Consider the following 27,213-nt stretch of genomic DNA (forward strand, 5'->3'; position numbering starts at 1 on the left):
ATGGCGTCACTGTTGGTGGATGTTGCGGGCCTAGTGAGCTTGTCAAGCTACGACTCTTTTTCCCGGGGCCCACTGTTCTGTAGCAAGAAATAAATAAACTGAAACTGAAACTTCTACTCAACCTCTCAATCTGTAGGTTGACACTCTCGCCCATCAAGTGCGGGCAGTACTTGATCTATGCCAACCGTAAACACAAGGTCACAAGCCACCTCTTGATCAACTTTTTATGACCTGAGAGTAGTAAGAAAAAAGGCCTTTTGCCCCTCATATCCTGTAAAATCAACACGCATGATATAATTGAAGCCCCAGCCTTATATCCAAGACTGGATTTATGCATTCTCTGGTAACTCATACGTGAACTCAAAGCCAGAATGATCATTAAAATGCATATGTGTGTTTGTGTTTGTGAGTGACTACGTATGCAGCGCCCGAATTCCTAGAGTACATTTTTGCTGCGACGTCTCCACAAATACAGTCCCAAAGTTTTTGCTTTCTGTATTTTTGCGTAAACCTTACCCAGATAACATTGTGCGTGACAATGGGCCACAGTTCACCATTAGAGAGTTTGAACAGTTTATAAAAGAGCGTGGATCCGCGTTTTACATTCAGCCTTGTATTATCCGCAAGCGAAAGGGGAACTTGAACGGTTGAACGGAGTTTTCAAGTCGTATTTTCAATGCCAGTGTTAGAGCAGCGTCCGCTTCGTCAAGTAGTAAGCGAGTACCAGGGAAAGGTATCTCAAAATAACGGCGTGAGGGGCTAGTTGGTGCTGCATAATATTCAGAAATGTGGCGCAACAAACGCAAACAGAAGAGAAGAGACACAACACACGCGCACACTACCAACTGTAATGAGGATCTGAAAACACTTCCTCTTCACCACTCCTCTTCTTCTACACTCAAGTACATCTTCTCATCTTCCTCTTCTCTGCCAAGGGGATATTGGCACTTTCTTCCTCGCAGAACATAAACATCGTCCAAGCATGGCAGTCACAGATTCTGCACTGTCTTGTTTCTCCACACCTCTGCTTTGTCCAGAACCTCATACCACCCTGGACAGTCACAAAGATCACCACATAGTCACATAGTCACACACTAATAACCACCACCACACATGTACAGTAGGACATACATGTCCATCCACACCACATCACTTGTGAAGTCCCTTTGTATTGAAAAAAACTTTAACCTGCCAATGTCTACGAAGCCGCGAAGTCCATATACTTGAGGGAAAAAGATTCTTTAAACTACCAAGGCCACAATACGTGAGAGGTGTCCAAGAATAACAGCTTTAGGCCCGATAATAAACTCGTTCTTTGCATTACTCAAGAGGATTGCTCAATAAAAGTAAATTCTTTTCTACATAAACTCAACGAAGCTTCACTCATACATCTGTATTCTTTCTTCTGTATCCTGTACGCCTCTAAAATTTCGCGCGCCATCTTATTCCGACTCTTCCCTAAAATGTTAAGCCTGCTAAACAACTGCTCACACTTCACTTCTGACAGTGCAGGGGTAAATTTGACCCCTTCCCATTTTCTATGGACTTCTTGTGTTCCCTCATTCTATCATTGATACATCTTCCAGTTTGCCCTATATATACTTTACCGCACGTCAGTGGAATCTCATAAATCACTCCCATCCGACATCCAATAAAACTCTTTACATGCTTCTTATCGCATTGTTCTTTCTTTCTCCTCCCTATTAATGCATATAACCCACCCAGTTTTTTAGGGGCAGAAAACACAACTGGCACCTCAAACCTACCTGCCACCTTTTTGAGGCAGCGTGCAACTATATGTATATAAGGGATCACTTGTGGTCGCTTATTTCTCAACATGTCTGTCGTTCTTTTTTTATCTTTCATTTTCTGAAGCAGAGACTCTGCTACCCCACAAATAATCATAACCGGGAAACCAGCCACCTTAAGCCTTTGTAATTGATTATTGAAGCTTTCCTCTGCCATATGTACACATGATTTTAACAAGGCCGACTCCAAACAAAGGGAAGCTATCTCCCTTTTAATAGTCTTTAAATGGGCTGAACCGTATGAAAGTAGCTCTTTTTTAGCCCTGGGAAAATACTTCCAACACACTTGGAAGTATTGTGCTTCGTATTGTGCTTCGATGACAATGGTTATTTGGTTGTTTGGTAATGCTCTGCGGTTGCACACAACTCAAAGCTCCAGTATACACTTTTAACGAATAATTTGTGATGAATTTTGAAAACTGCCACATAGTGCAGTGAGAACACTTTTTCCTTGTAACTACAACTGAAATGTAAACACTTCAGGAAGCATTGCGATGACCTAGGGCTCGGCTGGTTCATACTTAACAAAAGAAGGAGTTCAGAAGCTCAGAAATGCATTATCCGCCCACCTAGCGCTTGTCTAAACAAATTATATTCCGTAATGGAAACTACGCTATTATCACTTGCGACGGGTAAATCGTCTTTGATTGTCTGTGGTGATTTCAACATTGATTTGTTGAAAGATGATTGCCGTGATTACCTCTTGGTGATACAGTCCTTTAACTTGACAAATGTTATTGATGAGCCAACTCGAGTCACTAACCAATCCGCCTCTCTGATTGACCATGTGCTTTGCAACAAGGACATAAATGTGTTTGCTGGTGTGTGCGACATTGCCATCTCAGACCACAATCCCATCTTTATTCTTTATCCCTGTGACCCTTTGCTTTATCCTCCCAAGCAGTTTAAAAAACGTACCACCCGAATCGATTACGCTCAAGTGCGATCGCTGCTTCAGTGCACAGATTTCGAAGGCGTGCATGATGATGACATAGATATTGAGTATCAATACCTGGTAAGGAAAATCACAGACGTCATTGACCGATCCACTTACACATACACTAGGCGTAACCACGACCATGGTATATGCCCTTGGATGACAAAAGCTATACTTGAAGTCCTGAAAAAGAAAGATTCATACTATCATAAGTGGAAAAACAATCTGACTAATAGGTATTACCGGGAACAGTTTCGATGCTACAGAAACAAATCGGTCGCCATGATGAGGAACTCAAAGAAACAATACTACACTAATCTAATTATGAGACAGGAAGGAAATTCCAAAAAACATATGGGGAATTGTGAGCGATGTTGTTGGATTAAAGAAAAAAGAACATATCCTTCCAGACTTAATCTCAGAGGAGATGGCTGATACCTTCAATAATTATTTCGTCGATCGAGGAAGAAAACTGGTTAATGGCTTTCCTTCAACAACGCCTCACCTAGGAAGACCTATTGCAACAAATAATACCTTCGCTTTCCGGGAGATAACTGAAGAAGAAATGAGGTCAGTAGTTAAAACTCTGCGAGAAAACAAAGCTTGTGGTTATGACGGAATACCATCGAAGGTGCTAAAAGACAATATCGACATTCTTTGCACCCCCTTATGCAACATAATTAACCATGCGATGGTTATCTCTCAGTATCCAATAAGCTTGAAGATTGCGAAAGTTGTGCCAGTCTACAAGACAGGAGATCCCAATAACCGCAGTAGTTACAGACCCATATCTGTGCTTAGTATGATCAATACTGTTTTTGAAAAATTAATATCCTTACAATTGAACAAGTTTCTGCTTGATAATAATGTAATCTGTGCTGAGCAGCATGGCTTTATCTCAGCCAAATCAACAACCACTGCTGTCACATCACTTTCTCACCATATTAACACTGCTCTTCACAAAAATCAAATTGCAATAGTAATATTCCTCGACATAAAAAAGGCATTTGAGTGCGTCTGTCACTCAGAGTTATTGGAAAAATTAAAATCGTGTGGTATTACTAATGCCTCTCTCCAGTTTTTTGATAGCTACCTTTCCGCTAGAAAACAAAAAGTAGTGCTGAGTGACAGACACTGAGTGACAGAATACAGATACTTGCGGGGTCCCGCAAGTATCTGTATTGGGTTCTGTTTTGTTTTCCATTTTCGTGAACGACCTACCGCAGGCCGTTCAATGTTCAAAAGTCTTTATGAACGCAGATGACACTGCTCTTTTGTACACATCTAAGTCACTCTTGGGCCTAGAAAATACGATAACGTCCGAACTGCTTAATGTTTCAGAATGGTTTCGTGCTAATAAACTAACAATAAATGTAGATAAAACTAAATATGTAGTATTCCACTCCAAGAGAAGAAACATTGACCCTAGTACGATTCACATATCTCTAAACAACGATTGTGTTCAGCAAGTTTGTTCTTTCAAATACCTTGGTATCATCTTTGACCAACACTTGCACTGGCAAGAGCAGATAGATAGGCTATCTAAAAAGCTAGCTTTCAGTTGCTACGCGCTTACCAAGGCGAAAAGGTATTTCCCGTACACCATACTACGTTCCTTGTATTTTTCGTTATTTCACTGCCACATCAGCTACTGCTGTGAATCTTGGGGACAAACGTACAAAACTTATCTACTTCCTTTACAGAGACTGCAGAAGAGAGCATTGCGTATAATATACCGCGTATCTTTCAACTGCAGCAACAATAATTTATTTCTAGAAAATCGAGTACTTTCATTAGAATCCATGCTTCAATACAAAATCTGTGTATTGGTAAGTAACATCATTAATACTAGTATTCCTTTGCCACTTGATATTTCTTGTTCAGTTCAGTTCAGGCGTTCAGTCGTGTCCGACTCTTCGTGACCCTATGGACCATGTCACGCCACGCTTTCCGGTCTCTCACTATCTTCTTAACATCACATAGCTTCATCTGCAATGCCTCGAGAATGCCATCTAACCATCGCATTCGCTGCCTACCCCTTCTCCGGTGACCTTTCCCAACATCAAATCTTTCTCCAGCGACTCCTCTCTTCTCATCAGATGACCAAAGTAGCTGAGCTTTAACTTTAGAATTTGACCCTCCAATGAGCAGTCAGGGTTTATGGTCGACAATATCGACTGATTTGATCTTCTGGCAGTCCAAGGAACTCTTAAGAGTCTTCGCCAGCACCACAATTCAAACGCGTCAATTCTTCGGCGGTCAGCCTTTTTCACAGTCCAACTCTCGCATCCATACATCACAACTGGAAAGACCATAGCACGGGTTATACGGATCTTGGTTGGCAGACTAATGTCTCTGCTCTTTACTAGGCGGTCAAGGCTAACCATTGCTCTCTTTCCCAGAAGCAGGCGTCTCCTAATTTCATGGCTGCAGTCTCCTTCCGTGGTAATCTTGGCGCCCAAGAACAGAAAATCTGTCACAGCTTCCACTGCTTGACCATTGATGCTCCAGGACTTGATAGGGCAAGACGCCATGATCTTCGTCTTTTTAATGTTCAGTTTAAGCCCAAACTTCTCACTCTCTTCTTGTACGCGCATCAGAAGTCTCTTGAGTTCCACTTCACTTTCTGCCATTAAAGTGGTATAATCCGCATATCTAAGGTTGTTGATACGTTTTCCAGCAATCTTCACTCCAGCTGAAGACTCGTCCAGACCGGCCTTCCTCATGATGCACTCTGCATATAGGTTGAATAGGCAGGGCGACAGTATGCAGCCTTGCCTCACCGCTTTCTCAATCGGAAACCAATCAGTAAGACCGTGCCCAGTTCTGACTGTGGCCTCTTGCCCTTCATAAAGGTTCCTGAGGAGACAGATGAGGTGAATTGGAACTCCCATCTCTTGGAGAGCTTGCCACAATCTGCTGTGATCTACGCAGTCAAACGCTTTCGCATAATCAATAAAGCAGAAGTAAATGGGTTTCTGGAACTCTCTTGCTTGTATCTCGCAATACAAGGCACGCATTAAATGACAATTTCAACCTCCCTGCCTGCCACAATGTGTACGGAGAACGTTTAGTGCAATTTTCTGCAGCAAAACATTGGAACACGTTGCCTATTAATGTGAAACTTGCAGGTAACTTTAAAATGATTTGTAAAATGTTCTTTATTAACAGCCAAGAAGAGTTATGATCCCCTCCCCGCCCTCCCCCCCCCCCCATTTTTTGTGTGTGCGCTTGCGTTTTGTATTAATTGCCTATGAATTGCTTGCTGAAAAGTATTTTCCTCCGTGCCTGTTGATTCTTTTTGCTTGTCTGTTTTAGTCGTTTTTTTTTTTTTTTTTGTGTGTGTGTGTGTGTGTGTGTGTGTGTGTGTGTGTGTGTGTGTGTGTGTGTGTGTGTGTGTGTGTGTGTGTGTGTGTGTGTGTGTGTGCGCTCATTACGGCTGCCTGACCAAGTTTATTCTGTACTGGACCGTCTACTAGCCCCGCGGCTATCGGTCCAAATATTCTTTATGTATTTCGTTTCCTACAAATAAAGATCACTTTGATTGATTGATTGATTGATTGATTATGTGTTATATATTACATGCACTTTGTTTTTGTTGTATTGCCCCATCACTAAGTAAACTCTTTCCACATTTTTTGTTTGGTTCTGCAGTATCAATTTGGCCAGTGCAGAGTATTCTGTAGGCCTTGTCTGAAGCCTCCAATTGAGCCAGCTATTAATATTTTAGTAGTAAACACCGTGTTCCAGTTCTGTCAACAAATCATTCCCAATTTTGAAGGCAGCCTGTAACTAATTTTGTTTTCAGTTGCAAGATATTCATCAGGGGGTAATGTGCGGATCAAAACTGTGCCGATCGTGGTTGCTTAAGAAAGATGCCTCAATTTTATATTGAAGTGCACATTGAGTTCCAAGAAAATAGTGCTTACTGGGGCACTGTTATTCATTTGCCCCCTTTCTCTGCCTCTTTCTAAAGTGATGCTGGGACCAGTGCAGCCCCAGCATCCATTCAGCACTTGTTTCAGTGCATTGTGGGATACCAGCAAAGCACCTGCATCATTGTAAAGTAAATGTCAGTATTTTCTCCCATCATACAAGTGCAGCTAGTGTCTTTGCGTCACAGGTTCGTTGAATCTCGCAGACTTCCAGCGTACCCAACAGAAATGTGCGAAAGAGAATTGGTTTCGCACTGGAAGGTGCTGGTTTTTTTAATAGGGTAGTTCAATTTAGAAATGCTGTTAAACCATCATCTAAAATACAAGGCAGTATTTTTGCCTTTCGGCCTGCGTTACCAGTTTAGAATAATTTATTTTTGTTACTATTTTTGAAACAATTTTTTTCCATTGAAATCACACGATTGCTGTTAAGAGTGATAGATATCCAGCTGGTATTTTTTCCATCTGCATACTTTAACAAGATATTGGTTATTTGCATTTTAACTATCATATTAAACATTCCAGTTCATGTGAAATGAAATGTTCGTGGGGCAGCATGGAAGTTCTCTACCCAGGTGCTTTTGATGAGTGTAACCATTTTTATTTGATAAAAATAGCTTGCATAATCTAAAGATACTGTCACGTGGGGGTGACAAGGTCGATAACACAAATGAAGAGTCGGGGATTGCACTGAAGAAACTCTTTATTGGGCTGACTTGCGCCCGAAAAAGAACTAAGCAACTCGGCGGCAGCGATAGCAACAAACATGCTCGTCGATCGTCGAACAAAGAATGCCCGTTACACTCGTCAACGCTCAATATAAAGGCTGCTCAGAACAATCTGGATGACGTCGCAAACAGCTTCCAGCACGGGCTGGAACATTGTGGAAAGACACACGAGTGGCCGGAATCTTCGAGATAGATCTCGGTGCATCTTGCGCTACAACGAAACTGATAAAGATGTGACTAGCGACATTGAGCATTAACAAACAAAGATTACGGAACTGATACGCGATCCAGAATCATAGCGATAGGCCTTTATGCCGGCGGCTGTTAAAAAACTACAAATACAGGTTTGAAGGTTTCGCGGCAATATCATGCAACAGCATGTTGCATGAATAAAAATGGGTTGACCTTACGTGCTCTCATTTATGACTTAATCAAGGACTTCCAGCTTTGTGCCTCCTGAGGCAACCATAACAGTGTTAATTATGACATTTTTAATTATGAGATTACCAGCAGTGGTTACTGATGGGGCCCTTTTCCAGCACACTGCTGTACACTAAAGGGGCATTGCTGTATTCTAAATGTAGAGTAGAAAATATGTTGAATTTGCTTTTTGCCAGGCGCAGTGCACGTTTATACAGCTGCTCTCGTATGCACTTCTTTCACAATTTTAACAAGGAACAGGAAGAAAAGCCTGCCACGTCTTGTGTCGGATATACTGGGAGCAGCATCAAAGAAGTTGAAGAGCATTTCCCTTTCATTGAGCAGCGGAAGCTTCGAGTCATCGACTCTACTGAGGGTATTGTTCCAACAATGGGTGGAGTTTGGCTGTTCAATCTTGCATATGACAAGGGGTCCGATACTTTTTGCTGTTTATAGAGCACCTCTTTTTGGGCGTCTCCGTGTCAAAGCCAAGATGCGATGCACGATGCTTTATTTCATCGCACAAGGCCGAATTTTATGCAAGTGCACGCGTTGACACTGACAAAGCGTAAGATTAATATTCTGTACTCCGAATATTGTTGCGTACGACTAAAGGTATTGTTGTTTGTAAGAAATGTCACCATGCTGTTGTGTGCATTATTCGGTTTGTGTTTTTCACAAAAATTGTATACTTTGTTGTCTGCATTGTTGGAACTGTTTTGCTTCTTTCATTTTTTTAGGTATTTACGTACATAACATGTATGGTTTTCCCGTCTGCTAGGCTCTCGGTTGAGAGTGGCAGTATTGTTAAATAACTGAGGTTCCATAGCGCGCATCCATGAAGGAACAAAACCCAAGTGCCCACCTTACCCCCCCCCCCCCTTTGCACCCGTGCACCCATTAGCCTGAACCCTGACCCTTCTATGCCGAATTAAAGACTTCCAGTTTCCTTCTGTGTTTGAAGCAGTGAATTTTTTCATAACATGCTCTGTTTTGAGAAAACAATCATACTGGTATTAGCCATTTGAGATTTCAAAATAATGGCATGCAGCATCTCTACGTGTTCATTTGGCATTACAGGTGGTTGCCAGGTATACCATCTAGCTTGATTGCAAATGTGCCCATATGAAAAGCATTAAAGAACGTGTAGTGTCAAAAGTAAGTCCTAATTAGGGAATGCAGTATAGGCTGGTTATCCGCACTGATTTTTTCAAGGGGCGTAAGCGTGCAATGCCACCCTGCAGTAGGGTGTAACGGTGATGAAAACACCCCAGTGCATTGGCCCCATAGAAGGGTGTTATGACCAATCGAATCACCATCTTTGAGGGTTTAGTGGCACTGTGAAGCCACTTTTTTTCAAGGGTGCATGGGTGTTAGTTATCATCATCATCATCATAATCATCATCATCATCAGCCTGACTATATCCACTGCAGGGCGAAGACCTCTCCCATATTTCTCCACTTAAGCCGGTTCTGTGCTAGCTGCATCCACTTGACCCCTGCGAACTTCTTAATCTCATCCGTCCACCTAACTTTCTGCCGCCCCCTGCTACGATTTTCTTCCCTTGGAATCCAGTTTGTTACCCTAAGCGACCATCGGTTATCCTCTCTTCGCACTACATGTCCTGCCCACGCCCATTTCTTCCTTTTGATTTCCACTAGAATGTCAGTAACTTGAGTTATTTCTCTGACCCACTCTGCACGCTTCCTGTCACTTAATGTTACCCCTACCATTTTTCGTTCCATAGCCCTCTGGGTTGTCCTGAACTTAAGTAGAACTCTGTTGGTTAGCCTCCACGTTTCAGCGCCATAGGTGAGTACAGGTAAGATGCAACTGTTATATACTTTCCTCTTTAGCCATACCGGTAAGCTGCTAGACATAATCTGCAAGTGCTGGCCAAATGCGCTCCATCCCAATCTTATTCTTCTTGTTATTTCCTTTTCATGGTCCAGATCTGCGGTTACTACCTGTCCTAAGTAGACACATTCACCTACTACTTCCAGTACTTTGTTAGGTATAGACATGCGAAAACACCTAATAAGGTGCTTTTTACTTTTACAGTGTGCTGCCGCGCTAGGATCATGCATGGGTCATGGCTTACTCACACATGGCCCAACCACTTCGGCGGTACACTCTGCTCGATGGTTTATTCATGTATAATTAGTGGTCTATTCATCCATGGCCTATGGTTTACACATTAAAACGTCTGCACTTCGATTGTGCGTGGAAGTTAGCATTGCGGCAGTATTTTGAGATGCACATCTTCTCCAAGCGGGCTCTAAATTTGTGGCATCAGCAATGGTGTTCTCCGCGTAGGTGAAAAGCAACCCATACGTATGTAGATTAAAAAAGCCTGCGCATCGACAAATCTGGGTTTAAACAGCGCTTTTTATTGGTTTTTCTTAAATATTTGAAACAGGCTTAGCCCTCCTAATAAAAAAGTAGCACTTACAGCTTATTAGGTTTGTGAGGCTTCACAGCAATATATTTTGCCTTTCAGCTTCTAGGCTAAGTTGAAGATGTCACGTTTCCCTGCTCGGGCCAGCCGTCCCATTACTTCACTATTCCGAGCCATCGCTTGATTCCAGCCGCGGTTTTCCTGGAGAGGACGTCACTCAGGTACATGCTGCCTCTCCTCAGGCGTCCTAGAAAATCAACATCATCATCATCAGCCCGACTATACCCACTGCAGGGTGGAGGCCTCTCCCATATTTCTTCACTTAACCCGGTTCTGTGCTAGCTGCATCCACTTGATCCCTGCGAACGTCATTACCTCATCCGCCCACCTAACTTTCTGCCGCCCCCTGCTACGCTTTCCCTCCCTTGGAATCCAGTTTGTTACCCTAAGCGACCATCGGCTATCCTCTCTTCGCACTACATGTCCGGCCCATGCCCATTTCTTCTTAATTTCCACAAGAACGTCGGTAACTTGAGTTATTTCTCTGACCCACTCTGCACGTTTCCTATCTCTTAATGTTACCCCTAATATTTTTCGTCCCATAGCCCTCTGGGTTGTCCTCAACTTAAGTAGAACTCTCTTGGTTAGCCTCCACGTTTCAGCCCGATAGGCGAGTACAGGTAAGATGCAACTGTTGTATACTTTCCTCTTGAGCGATACCGGTAAGCTGGTAGTCATATTCTTCGAGTGCTTGCCAAATGCGCTCCATCCCAATCTTATTCTTCTTATTTCCTTTTCATGGTCCGGATCTGCGGTCACTACCTGTCTTAAGTAGACATAATCGCCTACTACTTCCAGTACTTCGCTACCTAATCGAAACTGCTGCTAATTCCTGAAGCTGTTGAACATTACCTTAGTCTTCTGCATATTGATTTTCAAGCCTACCTTTCTACTTTTCCTGTCTAGGTCATCAATCATTATTTGTAGTTAATCCCCCGAGTTACTTACCAAGGCAATGTCATCAGCAAATAGCAGATTACTGAGGTATTCTCCATCTACCCTGATCCCTAACTGCCCCATTCCAAGCCTCGGAATACTTCCTCTAAGCAAGTTGTGAATAGTACTGGGGAGATTATGGCTCCTTGCTAACACCTTACTTTATGGGAATTTTCTTACTTTCTTTATGCAGAACTATGGTTGCTGCGCAGTCACTGTATATATCTTCCAGCACTTTCCCGTACGGCTCGTCTACCTTCTGATTTCGCAATGCCTGCATCGCTGCCGAGGTTTCAACTGAGTCAAATGCTTTTTAGTAATCAATGAATGCTCTGTATAAGGGCTGGTGATATTCCGAGCATTTTTCTGTGACCTGATTAATGGTATGGATATGATCGATAGTAGAGTATCGTTTCCGAAACTCTGCTTGATCCTTTGATTCTATTAGCGATTACCTTAGTAAATACCTTATACGTAACAGACAGACAATTGGTCTGTAATTTTTAAGGTCCTTAGAGTCCCCTGAGTATAATATGAATGAGTATAATGTTTGCATTCTTCCATGGTTTCGGTACCATCGATGACACCAGGCTGTGCGCATACAGGGTGGCCAGCTTTTCTAACGCGATATCCCCCCGTCCTTCAGCAAATCTGTAGTTATTTGATCCTCTCCATCTGATTTCCCCCTTTTCATAGTTTCTAATGTTTTCTTGACCTTGTCCTTCGTAACTGGTGGAACGACTGACTGTTTTTCCCTACCGCCAATCTCCTTACAGTCCTGACTTCTTTGGCTACTGTAGAGATCTGTATAGAACTCTTCGGCTACTTTGACTATCTTATCCATATTCGTGATGACGTTGCCCTCCTTGTTCCTTATCGCATACATCTGGTTTTTTGCCCAAATTCTTCTTTACTGCTTTAAGGCTTCCCCCGTTTTTTACTGCATGCTCAATTTTCTTCATGTTATACTTCCTTATATCGGCCACCTAGCGCTTATTGATTAGCTTTGATATTTCGGCCAATTCAATCTGGTCTGTCGGATTGGAAGCTTTCATACTCGGGCGTTTCTTAATCAAACCTTTCGTCTCCTTGGACAGCTTACCGGCATCCTCTCTAACTATCCTACAGCCTACTTCTGCCTCACATTCAGTAATGATACCTCTGAAATTATTGTCCAATGCTTCTAGGGCAATGTCGCCATCCTCGTTTAGAGCTGAATATCTATTCTCTAGCGAGATCCTTAATTCTTCTGCCCTCCCCCTCACCGCTAATTCGTTGATGGGTTTCTTTCTTAGTAATTTGTTGCGTTCCTTCTCCAGATTTAGGCTAATTCGGGACCTCACCATCCTGTGGTCCCTGCATCTCACTTTCTCGATTACCTCTACATCTTGTATAATGGCGGGGGCTGAACACATTGTGAAGTGAATTTCATTTTTAGTCTCCCTGTTAGTACTTTTCCATGACTATTTCCGGTTTGCTTCCGTTTGCTGAAGAAGGTATTCATGATTCTTAAGTTATTGCGGTCTGCAAACTCAACTAGTAACTCTCCCCTGCTATTCCTAAAACGAATGCCATAATCACCTATTGCCTGATCTCCTGGCTGATTTTTCCCTACCTTGGCATTGAAGTCGCCCATTAGTACAGTATACTGCGTCTTTACTTTTCGCATTGTCGATTCTAAACCTTTGTGGAAGCTTTCAACTGCCTGGTCATCATAACTATATGTAGGTGCATAGGCCTTACAACCTTCAGTTTATATCGCTTATTAAGCCTAATTACGATGCCTGCAACCCACTCATTAATACTATAGAATTCATCTGTATTACCCGCTATATACTTATTGACAAGTAAACTATACTCCTTGTCGCCTCTCTGGTAAACTTCGATAACACAGTACATGCCCATCCTTCAGTACAGTATATACTTCATTCGGCCGCCTAACCTCACTAAGCCCTATGATATCCCATTTCATTCCCTCTAGTTCCTCTAACAGCACTGCTAAACTAGCTTCACTAGTTTTAGGTTCTAGCGTTAAACGTTGCCAGGGTCACTTTCCAATGGCGGCCTGTCCAGCGGAGCCAGAAGTGCTTAGCACCCCCTGCTGCGTCGCAGCTCTGGCCGCCGCCGTGGTCAGTTGTTCCGCAGCCACTGGTAACTGAGCGCCGGGGTTTTATGGAGCTAATCATAGGAGGTTGCGGCCAATTACTGCACCAGGGTGGCCAACTCCTGTTCTGGTGAGGGAGTGCGTCGCCGGAGGTGTTCACCGGTATCAGGTCGCGCCCCAAACCTATTTATGCAATTCCATTGACACGCGGATTTTTTTTTTTTTAAATCCGGTGAAGAATGGCGCGGCACCGGAATTTGAACCCCGGTCCTCTTGCATGCGAGGCGGATGTTCTACCGCTACGCCCCCGCTGCACTATCCTAGAAAAAAAAATATGCGAAAGAAAATGTCAGCTTTCATTCCATATTCATATGAATTTTCTAGCCTGTTAAAGCGATAAAAGGCTGTCACTTAAGCAATTATAGGACCCTCAGTGGGGTCAGTAGTGATGTACTCATCAGATGATATCTGAAGCCAATTTAAATATGAGGTGCACCCTTTTTACACATATACTGCTTGTCCAAGCAAATTTGATCGAAAGGATAAAAATGACATTTCCTAGGCAGGCAGGAAACGAGATACATATTGCTGGAAGCTATACCTTGAGCGCCACAGAAAAGATTTTGTTTGGAATTTTTAATTGTCATTATTTACCTAAATTACTGATTAATGACATAAACAATAAATGGTGTTGCTACTTTTACGAGTACCGGTACAGGCCACGTTTCATATTTGCGAAAAAGAAACCTCACGTCTGCATTTTATTCCCCAGATAGAATAGGAAACCCCGAAAATACAAAAAATCAGATTTGCGGACAATATAATTGCGGTCTTGGCTTGGCTCGACAACCGTGTGTAGCCTTAGACCTATAAGTTGCTTATGGTTTCTTCGTCCGCGCCAGCACAACCGTTCAACAAGACTGTATTTGTATTTTACAGCTGAAAAATACTCTTCCACTCATTTGTATCCTTACCGCTTTGTAGTCTTATCCCCATTGCAAAGTTTGGCACGCTCACTGTAACTCGCGCCTTCATGTGCGCCAAAGTGCCAACGAGAAGCAACCATCGCCAGCATATTACCCTTACTCATGCATGGGGCTAGCCATCATAACGGCAAGTTGTTTCGTCCGCTCAAAATCATGTTGAGAGCAGCACAATTGAGGTGCGCGAAAGGGCTGGTAACGTTTCGGTATCTAAATAACCCGGAATTTCTCTGAAGATGGAAATAAAGGTACAGATGAGGTTTCTAACCGCATATATTGAAACAGGCGTTTCCGAACGTGCTTATCGACTCTGTAAGTCCTATTTATTGTCTAAAGTGAATATTTAGTACTTGAAGTGAAGAACTTCACTTCCCTACGTACAAAATAAACCTTTACTGTGCTGTCCTAAGTGGCTGCCACCAATGCGCCACCGGTTTCCATCGCCTGTTTCTAATGGTTTATTTCTAGCCCTTGGCTCAAGCTATTGTGCACAGCAGGTGCAATGTAGCTTGAATAGAACCTGCAAGAGATCATATATATGGGTAGATTTGTAAGCTTTACAGATTTCACTTGCAAATACTACGAGAATCGCGTCACTGCGGCCTGTCTTTAAAATTTGCACGTAACAGAGCTATATTCGTGGCTAAAATAAAGTACTCAACGTATTAATTCAGCTTAGCAAGTGCAGCTGTAACAGATAGTGAGGGCTGGCGGCTACGAATGTGTGCCTAACTTCCAAATTTTCTTAGATGGCACAAGTGTTCGAAATATGGAATTTTTAAAATAAGCCCTTGATGTTGGCTTTCCCACAGCGTATAATAACCGAGGTACCATGACTATCTTTCGTTTCCGATGAAAGTTTTATATGTGCTGGGCAATTATCTAGACACAAAGGAATTAACCTTAGTTTTGCAAGATACGGCGTAGTTTCCTTGAAAAAAAAAATTGTACGGTATATCTTTAGAGGTAGAAAACGCTGGTTTGGATACCATGATTTTGTCATCTACTATTTTTTACTCACTAAATATATGCAGGTTTTACATTTACAAACACTATTAGAAACCCGTTTTGTTTTTGCCGCTGAGTTATTAAAAAATCACAAACTTGCTTCAGGAGCGATGCGCTGCAATAATATTCATTTTTAATCTTATATACTGGCATATGATGCATTAGGCTGGTTGCAATAAATATTGCCGCATAGAAGACGACGCTAAAGATGATGACTGGCGCGAGCCCTACAAGCGCGAGCCTGGAAAAGAAGGAAGTTTGAGCGCAATACTCGCTCTGGTTGATTATCAAGCCCGTCCTCCTTGGCGTTCTATCGAGACGTGAAACTGGTGGAGGTGCTGGGTGTGCATAAGACTTCTTCCGGGAGTTCACAGCGGATCCCAGACATCGACACGACAATGCGCTGCGCCTGCTTGAAGTGCGTGTCCAGAAGCCGAATGAGAGCGTGGCTATGTTTGCGGAAGACATGGCTCGCCTTTTTCGCCGTGCCGACCCTGATATGAGTGAGCCAATAAAGTTACGGCATCTCATGAACGGTGTCAAAGAGCAGGTGCTTGCCGGCTTAGTACGCAACCCACCTAAAACCGTGAGTGAGGGTGAGCATTAAGAACGCTACGGCTATAGAGCGAGCCCTCCAAGATCGGTGCCGCCAGTACAACCGACCTGTCAGCTGTGCCCCGAGGACTGCAGCGGCGCTGACTGCAACAGGTCAGACCGCTCTTCGAGACATAATTAGAGAAATTGTCCTTGAGGAGCTGCAGCGAATTACAGCTACGAAAGCTCAGTCGTCAGAGGCCCTCGTGGAAACCGTCAGGAATGAAATTCGGTGCGCCCTATCACCGTCTGCCCAGTGCAACGAGTTGCATCCAGTCGACAACGCGGCAGCCATTTCCGAACCAAACCGCGTTCCACAACCGGTCAACTACACGGCCAACATTCCTGCACCTTATCACGAGCCGCAATCTGAGAGCTACGCCGCGGTCATACGTCGCCCGCCTCCAGACCACGCCTCACCGAGTTCACCAAGCCGTCAGGAGACGCGATTATTCCAGGGGCCTCAGTGGGCGCCTTCCAGGCGCTCTCAACACCGCCGAACGGACAGCTGGCGCAGGTATGAAAGCCGGACACTTTGTTTCTGCTGCTGACAACCTGGCCACGTATATCGGTACTGCCGCTACGGCGAAGAGGGGCAGGCCTTTCCGCCGGCTTCTGCTCGCCGCCGCTTCGACGCTGCGCAAACCGAGGAAGGCCTTCCGGTAAGCAGAGAAACCGAAACCCCGGGCTTCCGCCGCCGCTCCTCTCCATCGCCACAGCGTTATTCTTCGCCGATGCGTCGTGGCAATGCTGACGGTAGCGGACGGCGGTCCCCTAGCCCTCACCATGAAAGCTAACAGCCGCAACCTCGCGAGGGGAGGTTGCATACAGTCGAAAAGTGTTAAAACTCTCACCACCGCCGCAACTGCCGACAACCCGTGCTTCTGACGCTGCCGTTAGCATTGACACTGCCGCACTACTGCCGAAAATGCCGCACCAGATGAGCAGCCCCGACGACGAAGCTGACACCGCCCACCTTGCTGCACTTCCGCCGCAAATGCCGAAAGAGACGAGTAACCCAGATAACGTTGTTAGCGCTGGCCTCGCCGTTTCCATTGATGGGCTCGAGGTATATGCTCTGGTGGATACCGGGGCGGATTTTCAATTATTAGCCAGAAACTGGCTGACACGCTGCGCAAAGTAAAAACCGAATGGACTGGGCCAGTAATAAGAAGTGCTGGGGCCAGCACCTGCCACCGACAAGGAAGTGCACTGCCCGGATATGAATAGGAAACGCGGTGTTTGTTGGCAGCTTCGTTATTCTCCCTGACTGTTGTAAAGACCTCATTTTGGGCATGGACTTTCTGCGCCTTCATGAGGCTGTAATCAGCATTCGTGACAGCGTCGTTGCCTTCACCAATAACCATGAAGACCTTGGTTATGCGCAAGTACCACTATTGCCCTTACGCGTCGCCAATGAGACGGTGACATTACCTCCACGATCATGCTCTCTTGTTGAAGTGAAATGCGACGTGGCGCATACAGGCGATGGCGTCGCCGAACAGGCAGTTACCTTGGTACTCAGCCGAGTTGTTTCTATAGCTCGAGGGCTAGTCAACTTGACCAATGGGCACACCGAAGTGCTGCTGACGAACGTCAGCGACGAGCTACAGCAAATTCCGAAAGGCGCAACTGCGGCCTTTTTCGACAGCTTCCCAAATGCGCAGCACTGCTTCTCACTGCAACAGGAAGGATCAATGTGCAAGACGCCCGTAACAATCGTCGATGTGAGTCCAAATTTGTCTTCTTCAGGACGGGACTGTCTTTTGGATCTCATAGATAAATTTGAGACTGCTTTGCTTCCGAATCGCGGATCGGCCAAACGCCTTTGACAAAACATTGAATCGTCACGGATGACTCGATTCGCCCGATTCGACAAAATCCTTGCCGTGTGGCTCCGAACGAACGTGAAGCCATTCCGCGCGAGGTGGCCGAAATACTTAGAGACGACGTTATCCAGCCGTCACAAAGCCCCTGGGCTTCCCCCATGGCACTTGGTAAAAAGAAGGACGGTGGCTTACGATTTTGCATAGATTACCGCAAGCGCTACCTAAAAAAAGCGCAAGTAACTAAAAAAGACGTGTACCCTCTTCCTCGCATCGACCATTCCCTGGATCGCCTACTAAATGCACGTTACTTCTCATCAGTGGTCTTGAAAAGTGGATATTGGCAGATAGAAGAAGACGAGAGAGATCGGGAGAAGACAGTATTCGTCACTCCCGACGGATTGTACGAGTTTAAGGTCCTTCCATTCGGTTTATGCTCAGCACCGACAACATTTCAGAGGTTGATGGATACTGTGCTCTCGGGACTAAAGTGGCAAACATGCCTGGCGTATCTTGACGACGTGATCGTGTTTTCGGCCACATTTGAAGAGCATCTACGCCGTTTGCTAGCTGTATTTCAGGCCATACGATCTGCGGGCCTCACACTAAAACCCGAGAAGTGCCACTTTGGTTACGAGGAGCTGCAGTTCTTAGGTCACGTCGTTAGCCAAGAAGGTGTCCGGCCAGATCCTGAAAAGCTCTGCGCAGTCGCCAAGTTCCCAACACCTACGGACAAAAGACTTTGCGGCGCTTCCTTGGTCTTTGCGCTTATTACCGCTGGTTTACTGCGGGTTTCTCACTAATTGCCTGGCCAATAACTTTGCTGACGCGTGACAATGCTGTCTTTCGTTGGGGTGAAGAACAGCAACAAGCTTTTAATGAGCTGCGGAGGCGTTTACAGACACCACCCGTCCTGGCGCACTTTGATGACGACGCCCCTACACTGCTTCATACGGATGCCAGCAGCGTGGGCTTAGGTGCTGTGCTGGCGCAGCGCCAGGATTTTGTGGAAAAAGTAATTGCTTGCGCCACCAGGACCCTACCTGAAGCGGAAGTGAACTACTCGGCAACCGAAAAAGAATGCCTTGCAGTGGTATGGGCGGTTATGAAGTTCCGCTCTTATGTGTACTCTCGCCCCTTTCAAGTCGTTAGCGACCATCACTCGCTCTGTTGGCTGACGAATCTAAAGGACCCTTCTTGCGTCAAAACACAGGTGAAAGGTCACTGACAAAAGCAATCGCGGAACCATTGCGTACGCTTCAGGAGTAAGCAGTGCCATCAAGTAAGCTAAAACCAAAACTTGTGAGTGAAGGAACCGGTCGTACCTAATCGATATTCCGGAGTTGTAAAAAAGATTACATGTAATGGTTGCGGAGCTGAATATATCAGCGTGCGACACATTTCAGGAAGCGTAGCGCAAAGAAGACAAGGACAAAATAAGGGATACATACACGAGCGCTTTCTCACAACTGATTTTTTATTGGAAATGCTAATAGAATATATAGGGTGCAAAACAAAAAAAGTATCAAAGACATGAAATAAAGGAAAAAATTGTGGAAAAAGCAAATTTGCAAAGATACACAAAACACGTGAAAAAACTGACAACTGATTCAAGGTAAGTAATCTCTACTTTTGTTAAGGTAATGGATGTTTCGCTAACGCACTTATCCCTTCCTTTCGTGATATGATATGTCGCTATAACTTCTCTTGTGCGTTGATTGTGCGATGTGCCAAGCACGACAGTTTTTTCGAAAATGGGGTGGCATTTACACTTCGAGCAATGGTTAGGCAAATTGTCGTGTGCTGTTGGAGTTAAAGAATTCCTATTTTCAAAGAGGTGGACATTCAAACAACGGCCAGTCTGCCCTATGTAGTATTTTTCACAAGAAAGGGGAATTTTGTAAATTACCGGCAGTCTGCGCTGTACATACCTAGATTTATGGCTAACATAGCAGCGGTGCTCACTTTTTAACGCGTCTGTCTTTCTTCTAACCAAAGCGCAAACTCCTTACAATTTCGTGGGGGTTGACATTACTGTGCCTACATTATACCGATTCGCGCATTCCGCAACTCATGTGAAAAACGGCGCACGTATGGCAGAACCACTGGTTTCCTTTTGGTTCTGCACAACTTATACTTTTTCGCGTCCTTCCCTTTCATCCACAGCAGAAGCTTATCACATCTGCAAGTGATTACGGGAGCGGATAAGCAGAATTACTCGATCTGTTCACTTGATCTAGAAAACGTTTACTAATTTTATGCTCGCAATATTTAAAGCGGAGCGCAAACAAGACGAGAGAATTTCATTTTTCACCATTTTAGAATGTCCGGAGCGAAAATGAAGTAAAGGCATCCCAGAAGCTTAGTCCAAAATGAAGGGATAAGTCAAGAAATTGGAGAATATCACCATTGGGCAATTCAAAAATAAAGTTCAAACCATGACCACGTTCTTTGAAACCCTTTAAAATATCAACGGCATAATGACGGAGCAGATTGGAAGGGAGTAGAGCTAAATAATCATCAAGGTAACGGAAAATGTTCAATGAAAGGCCGTCTAGATTCTTTTGAATAGCTTTGTCTATTTGGCCAAGAAAAATGGCCAAGAGAAAAGAGCTCGTCCGTATACCCTTATTTTGTCCTGGTCTTTGCGCTACGCTTCCTAAAATGCAAAACGCACCAACTCGCCCAATTCAGCGTTCTTGTGGCGACACACACTGCGCATATATCCGCGCAGCCTCCGCTTTGTTACCATCCGTCCCAGCGTAACACGGCTACAAGCTGGACTGCCTCATGGATAAAATACACCGCCACCGCTGCAATCACTCGAGGCATGCGTCACTGACGGCGGCTACAAAAACAGGCTGCCCGGCTGGAAAGCACGGCTTTTTCATTCCGCTTAGGATATTAGTATGGACATAGTAAGCTCGTCCGCTACCACTGTTACGTAATCCATGCATCTGATTTTAAATGCTCACTGAGGTTTTGCTGTTAATTGTTACCTCATTTTGATAATTCTCACCTCACTGACGTCATTTTTTCACCTGTTTAGCTCTCATTGAATTTTTGGCTGTTAATTGTTGCCTCTTTGATGAAATTTTATGTTTTTATTTTTCTCCTCATAAAAAGATCTGTATTTTCCAATCCCTCATGTTGAATTGCTCCAATATATTTGCGAGTGCGTCGACCAGCAGGGCAGGATAGCTTTTCAAAATGCCAGCGGCATTTCAGTTAGCAGCTTTTTCGAACTACTGTTTAATTACTAATCTCACATTCACGCACACTGAATGGAACGGATCGCTCTTCATACAAAAACAGGGTATCTGTATCGGTTCATGTATCGCCCCCATCTTGAGTGATCTGTACCTTGCCAAGCACGATAGAGCACTCAGTACAAAGCTAGATAATTCACAGGTTCTCAAAATCTTCAGATACGTGGATGATTATCTAGTACTCTCAGACAGCCGCGAGGATGAATTCTTACCCCAGGTTGGCAGTGTTTTGGAAAATTGTAATCAATGCTTATATCCATTGACTTTAACGCATGAAATACCGGAGGACGGCTTCATTCGCTTTCTTGAGCTCAGGTTGCGGTTTTCTCCAGAACGCGTGTGTTGGTCCTTTGAGTCAAGAGCCAATAAGCCGGTCTTACCTTACGATTCCGCGCATTCCAAGCTAATTAAGAGAAACATTGTGTAACATTAATAACATGTTAACTAAGTTCTGTGAGCACTCTTTAGAAGAAAGTTTTCAGAATCAAGCCCGATTGCTTCAATCCGGATACCCGGCATCACTTCTTTCTTCAATAATCGAGAAAATGCTCAGCGCCATGCAAAACCAAAAGTCCATTTCATCGGAAGAAAAACATCGGAACAAGAAATTCACTGTCATTCCGTACATTCAACAGGTATCAAACAATTTGAAAAGAATTGGGGAAAAAGTAGGAGTAGAGGTAGTCTTTTCTGCACCTCACCGCCTTTCCAGACTTTGTAAGCGCGTTAACAAGCCAGCCGCACGAAGGAAAGAATGCACAACAAAGCATAAAGAACCGTTTGTCTCATGTGCAACAGGAGTTGTCTATTCTATTCCTCTTTCCTGCGGCAAAGAATACGTTGGGCAGACCGGTCGCTGTGTAAATAAAAGACTCAGTTCAGTTCAGTTCAGTCGTTCAGTCGTGTCCGACTCTTCGTGACCCTATGGACCATGTCACGCCACGCTTTCCGGTCTCTCACTATCTTCCTAATATCATATAACTTCCTCTGCAGTGCTTCGAGGATGCCATCTAACCATCGCGTTCGCTGCCTACCCCTTCTCCGGCGACCCTCAACTTTCCCCAACATCAAATCGTTTTCCAGCGACTCCTCTCTTCTCATCAGATGACCAAAGTAGCTGAGCTTTAACTTTAGAATTTGACCCTCCAATGAGCAGTCAGGGTTTATGGTCGACAATATCGACTGATTTGATCTTCTGGCAGTCCAAGGAACTCTCAAGAGTCTTCGCCAGCACCACAATTCAAACGCGTCAATTCTTCGGTGGCCAGCCTTTTTCACAGTCCAACTCTCGCATCCATACATCCCAACTGGAAATACCATACCACGAGTTTTACGGATCTTGGTTGGCAAACTAATGTCTCTGCTCTTTACTAGGCGGTTAAGGCTAACCATTGCTCTCTTTCCCAGAAGCAGGCGACTTTTAATTTCATGGCTGCAGTCACCTTCCGAAGTAATCTTGGAGCCCAAGAAGCGAAAATCTGTCACAGCTTCCACTTCTTGTCCATTGATGCTCCAGGACTTGATAGGGCAAGACGCCATGATCTTTGTCTTTTTAATGTTCAGTTTAAGCCCAAACTTCTCACTCTCTTCTTGTACGCGCATCAGAAGTCTCTTGAGTTCCACTTCACTTTCTGCCATTAAAGAGGTATCATCCGCATATCTAAGGTTGTTGATATGTTTTCCAGCAATCGTCACTCCTGCTGAAGACTCGTCCAGACCGGCCTTCCTCATGATGCACTCTGCATATAGGTTATATAGGCAGGGCGACAGTATGCAGCCTTGCCTCACCCCTTTCTCAATCGGAAACCAATCAGTAAGACCATGCCCAGTTCTGACTGTGGCCTCTTGCCCTTCATACAGGTTCCTGAGGAGACAGATGAGGTGAATTGGAACTCCCATCTCTTGGAGAGCTTGCCACAATCTGCTGTGATCTACACAGTCAAATGCTTTCGCATAATCAATAAAGCAGAAGTAAATGGGTTTCTGGAACTCTTGCTTTTTCCATGATCCAGCGAAGGTTAGCAATTTGGTCTCTAGTTCCTCTGCCCTTGCGAAACCCAGCTTGCACGTCCGGAAGCTCCCGATCCACATACTGCTGCAGCCTACCTTGGAGGATTTTCAACATCACCTTGCTAGCATGCGAAAAAAACGCGATCGTGCGGAAGTTGGAACAATATTTGGCACTGCCTTTCTTTGGAATGGGGATATAAATTGACCTCCTCCAATCCTGTGGCCACTGCAGGGTAGTCCAAATCTTCTGACATGATGTATGCAGAATGTTAACAGCGTCATGGTTGAGGTTTTGAAGCAACTCAGCTGAAATGCCATCAATTCCGCTAGCTTTGTTCTTAGCAAGGCTGGCTAAGGCCCATTCAACTTCACTCTTCAGGATGCCCGGCTCGAGATCAGTAATCACAACCGTCTTATGTTGGGTTTGCACATTCGGGTCCTTCGTGTACAGTTCGTCTGTGTATTCCTGCCACCTCTTCTTTATCTCTGAGGCTTCAATGAGGTCTTTGCCTCGTTTGTCATTTATCACGCCCAGCTTAGCACAGAAGCTTCCTTTGATATCTTTGATTGTCTTATACAGAGCTCTTGTGTTTCTTAATTGGCTGTTGTCCTCAACTGCTTGGCACTGTATGTTCAGGAAGGCATTCTTATCTCTCCTTGCTATTTTCTGAAAATCCGCATTGAGAACCTTGTATCTTTCTCTTTCCCCCATAACCTTTGTCATCCTACTTTCCTCAGCTATTTGCAAAGCCTCTTCAGATAACCAGTTTGCTTTCTTGCATTTCTTTTGCTTTGGAACTACCTTAGTAGCAACTTCTTGTATTATATCACGAACATCAGTCGACATCTCTTCGGGCTCTCTGTCTTCTAGATCTAATTCTTGAAATCGATTCCTCCCTTCCGCAGCATATTCTAATGGAATTTGATCCAGATCATACCTGAAAGGCCTTCTAGTTTTCTGCGTTTTACTCAATCGAAGCTTAATTTTGGCAACAAGAAGCTGATGATCGGTGCCACAATCGGCCCCAGGCCTTGTTTTTACTGCTTGTATAGCGCTTATCCATCTCTGCCGGCAAAGAATATATTCGATGTGATTCCTGTACAGACCGCCCGGTGAAGTTAATGTGTACAGGCGCCTCTTGTGCTGTTGAAAATGAGTATTCGCTATGGTCAGGTTGTTTTCTTGACAAAACTCTACTAGACTCTGCCCAGCTTCATTTGGCTCGCCAAGGCCTAACTTGCCTATAATTTCGGTTATTTCTTCGCTTCCGACCTTAGCATTCCAGTCTCCTATGAGAAAAACGACGTCTGATGATGGGGTGCGGTATAAAAGCCATTGTAGGTCCGCATAAAATCTCTGAATGTCAGCTTCTTCAGCAGTTGTGGTCGGTGCATAGACTTGGATGACTGTTACGTTGAAAGGGTGATCTTGGATCCGAAGTGAAATCATTCGGTCGTTTTTGGGGTTGTACCCTAGCACTGCTTTGCCCATTCTTCTGTTTACTATGAGAGCGACCCCATTCCTTCTCTTGGATTCGTGCCCACAATAAAAGGCATAATGTTCGCCGGAGTTAAATTCTCCCATTCTGGTCCACTTGAGCTCGCTGATACCCAAGATATCAATGTTCAATCTGTCCATTTCTCGCTTGACGACATCCAGTTTACCTTGCGTCATAGATCTTACATTCCATGTTGCTATGTGATATATCTCCTTGCAACATCGGACTTTCCGGTCGCTTCCCGACACATCCACAAGTGAGCGTCCTTTTGGCTTTAGCCCAGCCGCTTCATTTGTCCTGGAGCTACTAGGAATCGCCCTTTGTTCATCCCCAGTAACATGTGGGACGCCTTCCAACCTGGGGCGCTCATCATCCGGCGCCATATCAATAATGGTATTGTGGCTGGCTGTAGGGTTTTCTTGGCAGGAAATACTGGAGTGGGTTGCCATTACCTTCTCCAGTGACTTTAGGACTACAGGAATAAAAGACTACAGGAGCATTAATTTAACCTAAAAGACAAGAAATCAAGCGACCCGGCTATGCAATCTCGAGTCTGCTCACCCTGTAAGAGCGACCCTCCAAAATTTGCGAACACCAGAATCTTGGGAAAAAAACAGGAATCAGCTGACGCGAGAAATAATTGAAGCCGCCATTGACAACCTGAAAGCAGACTGCGTCAGCGTGCCTTCAGTAGCCCTCCTAGAAAAAGAGGTCGCTGTCTTGTCCGGGTAATTATGAGTACTCTGCATCCCAAGCCATGCGAAAGACTTTTCTTCTCTTTTTCGTTGTTTGACCTGCTGATTTCGCCTCATTTACGGTAATCATGCACCTGATTTTAGCTACTCATTGAGGTTTTGCTGCTAAATGTTACCTGATTTCGTTAATTTTTACCTCACTGACGTCATCTTTTCACCTGTTTTAGCTCTCATTAAATTTTGGCTGTTGTTGCCTCTTTAATGAAATTTTATCTGTTTTTATCATTCGCCTTATTGAAGTTTTTGACATGTTTCTTGTTGGTTGTTTTTCATGGATGTTCACCTTTTCATGATTTTGCCTTGTTTATTGTTAGCTCTTCCATGCCATTTTTCATTTATCATGCTGCGTTTTGTTTTTTCTTGCTTCTTTGCCTTGTTCATATAGCCTCTTCTGGGCTTGTTGCACCGCGGTCGTTTTTTGTGGGCCGGCCTTCTCGTACTGAGATTTTGATACGGCTACTGGGATTGCGATTCGGCATCTGAGATTGCGAGAGATTGCGATGCTGATACTGAGATCGCTATATCTGTCTTGTGAGTGCGCTTGCGTGTCCAGTTCCCTCTCTCAATCATAAATGCGCGGATCAAAAGCGTCCAAAATAAAGTTGTAAGTCCAGCGCAGTTGTATGTGTCCATAGTCATTTCGTCCTTGTCTGCCAGCGCGGCGACACCATAATGTTTGACAACTACCACCAACTAGCCCAGCAGTATACCCTACATACGAATAAAGAGTCGTTACGTTTTGATGTTGCGATTGGCCCATCGGCAGTAACGGCATCCCACATCCGATGACCCGGACAACGAACAATCCGCATCGCCATGGACGAGAAAAAGCAACAGCTTCATGTCAGTCAGGTCAACGCTTCTGTGCAGCAGCATCCTGCCGGCTCCGCCGAGGACGTCAAAGCACCTGCACACGGCATCTTGCACGCTCCCTGAACGAGTTCTCCCGTGTCGCTGGCAAGCTTCCACCGTTTTGGCGCGACTCGCCCGAGGTGTGGTTCGCCGATGTCGAGGCCTAGTTCTTTCTTGCACACATTTCGCAAGACCGGACCAGGTAAGATTATGTCATCGCCCACCTCGATGCCCCCTACGCCAACGAGGCCCGGGATATCCTTGTCAACTCACCAAGGGCAACCTTTACGAACACTTCAAGACAGAACTCACCCGCCTGTCCCTCTCCGAGGACCAGAAGGTGCGAAACCTACAGTCCGCAGAACTTGCCGAGCGCCAGCGTTCGCAGCTCCTCCGCCACATGCGTGCTTTTGCGGCCAACATGGAAGTCTAGGATTCCGTACAGCGAGAACCTTAGCTCCAATGATTTCCACCGCACGTCCAGAAAACTCTGCACTCACAGCTTACGCTACCTCTCGACCAACTTGTCGGGATCGCTGATCGCGTCATCGAGGTCTGTTTGCTGCAGTTGTTGCCCACCGTCCAGGCTGTCGCCGCACCGCCGAACACCAAAAAGCTTGGGCGCCGTATCGATGATAGCAGTCGCCAGCTCCGGTCCCTTCAACGCTGTCTGGATCAACACTTGCCGTCGCGGCACCCGCAAAGCCGTGACGGTAACACCGCCCCGTCGCAGCAGCGTTGTAATGACGACCGCTAATACTACCATCGACGCTTCAGGGACAGAGCACGGCAATATCGATCACCCTGTTCCGCTGGACATAAGGGAAACGCCGAGGCAGCTCGTAGACACGACTGCGAGCTATTAACCTGGAGGCCGTCGCATGTTCGTCTCCAACCAAGTTACAGAGCAGCGGTTCCGACATCTGCTGCTACCCACGAGCCGACCCTCAAGGTACCTGTCCTCCTAAGTCGTTCGAGCTGCGCGCGGCAAAACGGTTCACAATCAAAACTTGCGGCTCGCTCCGCCTACACGTCCAGTTTAAAAAACTATGCCGTGGCCTTCATTGAATGAATGAATGAATGAAAACTT

The 27,213-nt window shown here is 44.9% G+C and overlaps 1 pseudogene; it reads left to right on the forward strand.

Moving 5' to 3' along the window:
- On the forward strand, positions 1-26,580 carry LOC146175267 (uncharacterized; annotated as a pseudogene).
- Positions 26,581-27,213: the final 633 nt, after the last annotated feature.

This window comes from Amblyomma maculatum, chromosome 11 (genome assembly GCF_055883805.1).
Source record: "Amblyomma maculatum isolate TAMU_Amacu chromosome 11, ASM5588380v1, whole genome shotgun sequence".
Lineage (NCBI taxonomy): Eukaryota > Metazoa > Arthropoda > Arachnida > Ixodida > Ixodidae > Amblyomma > Amblyomma maculatum.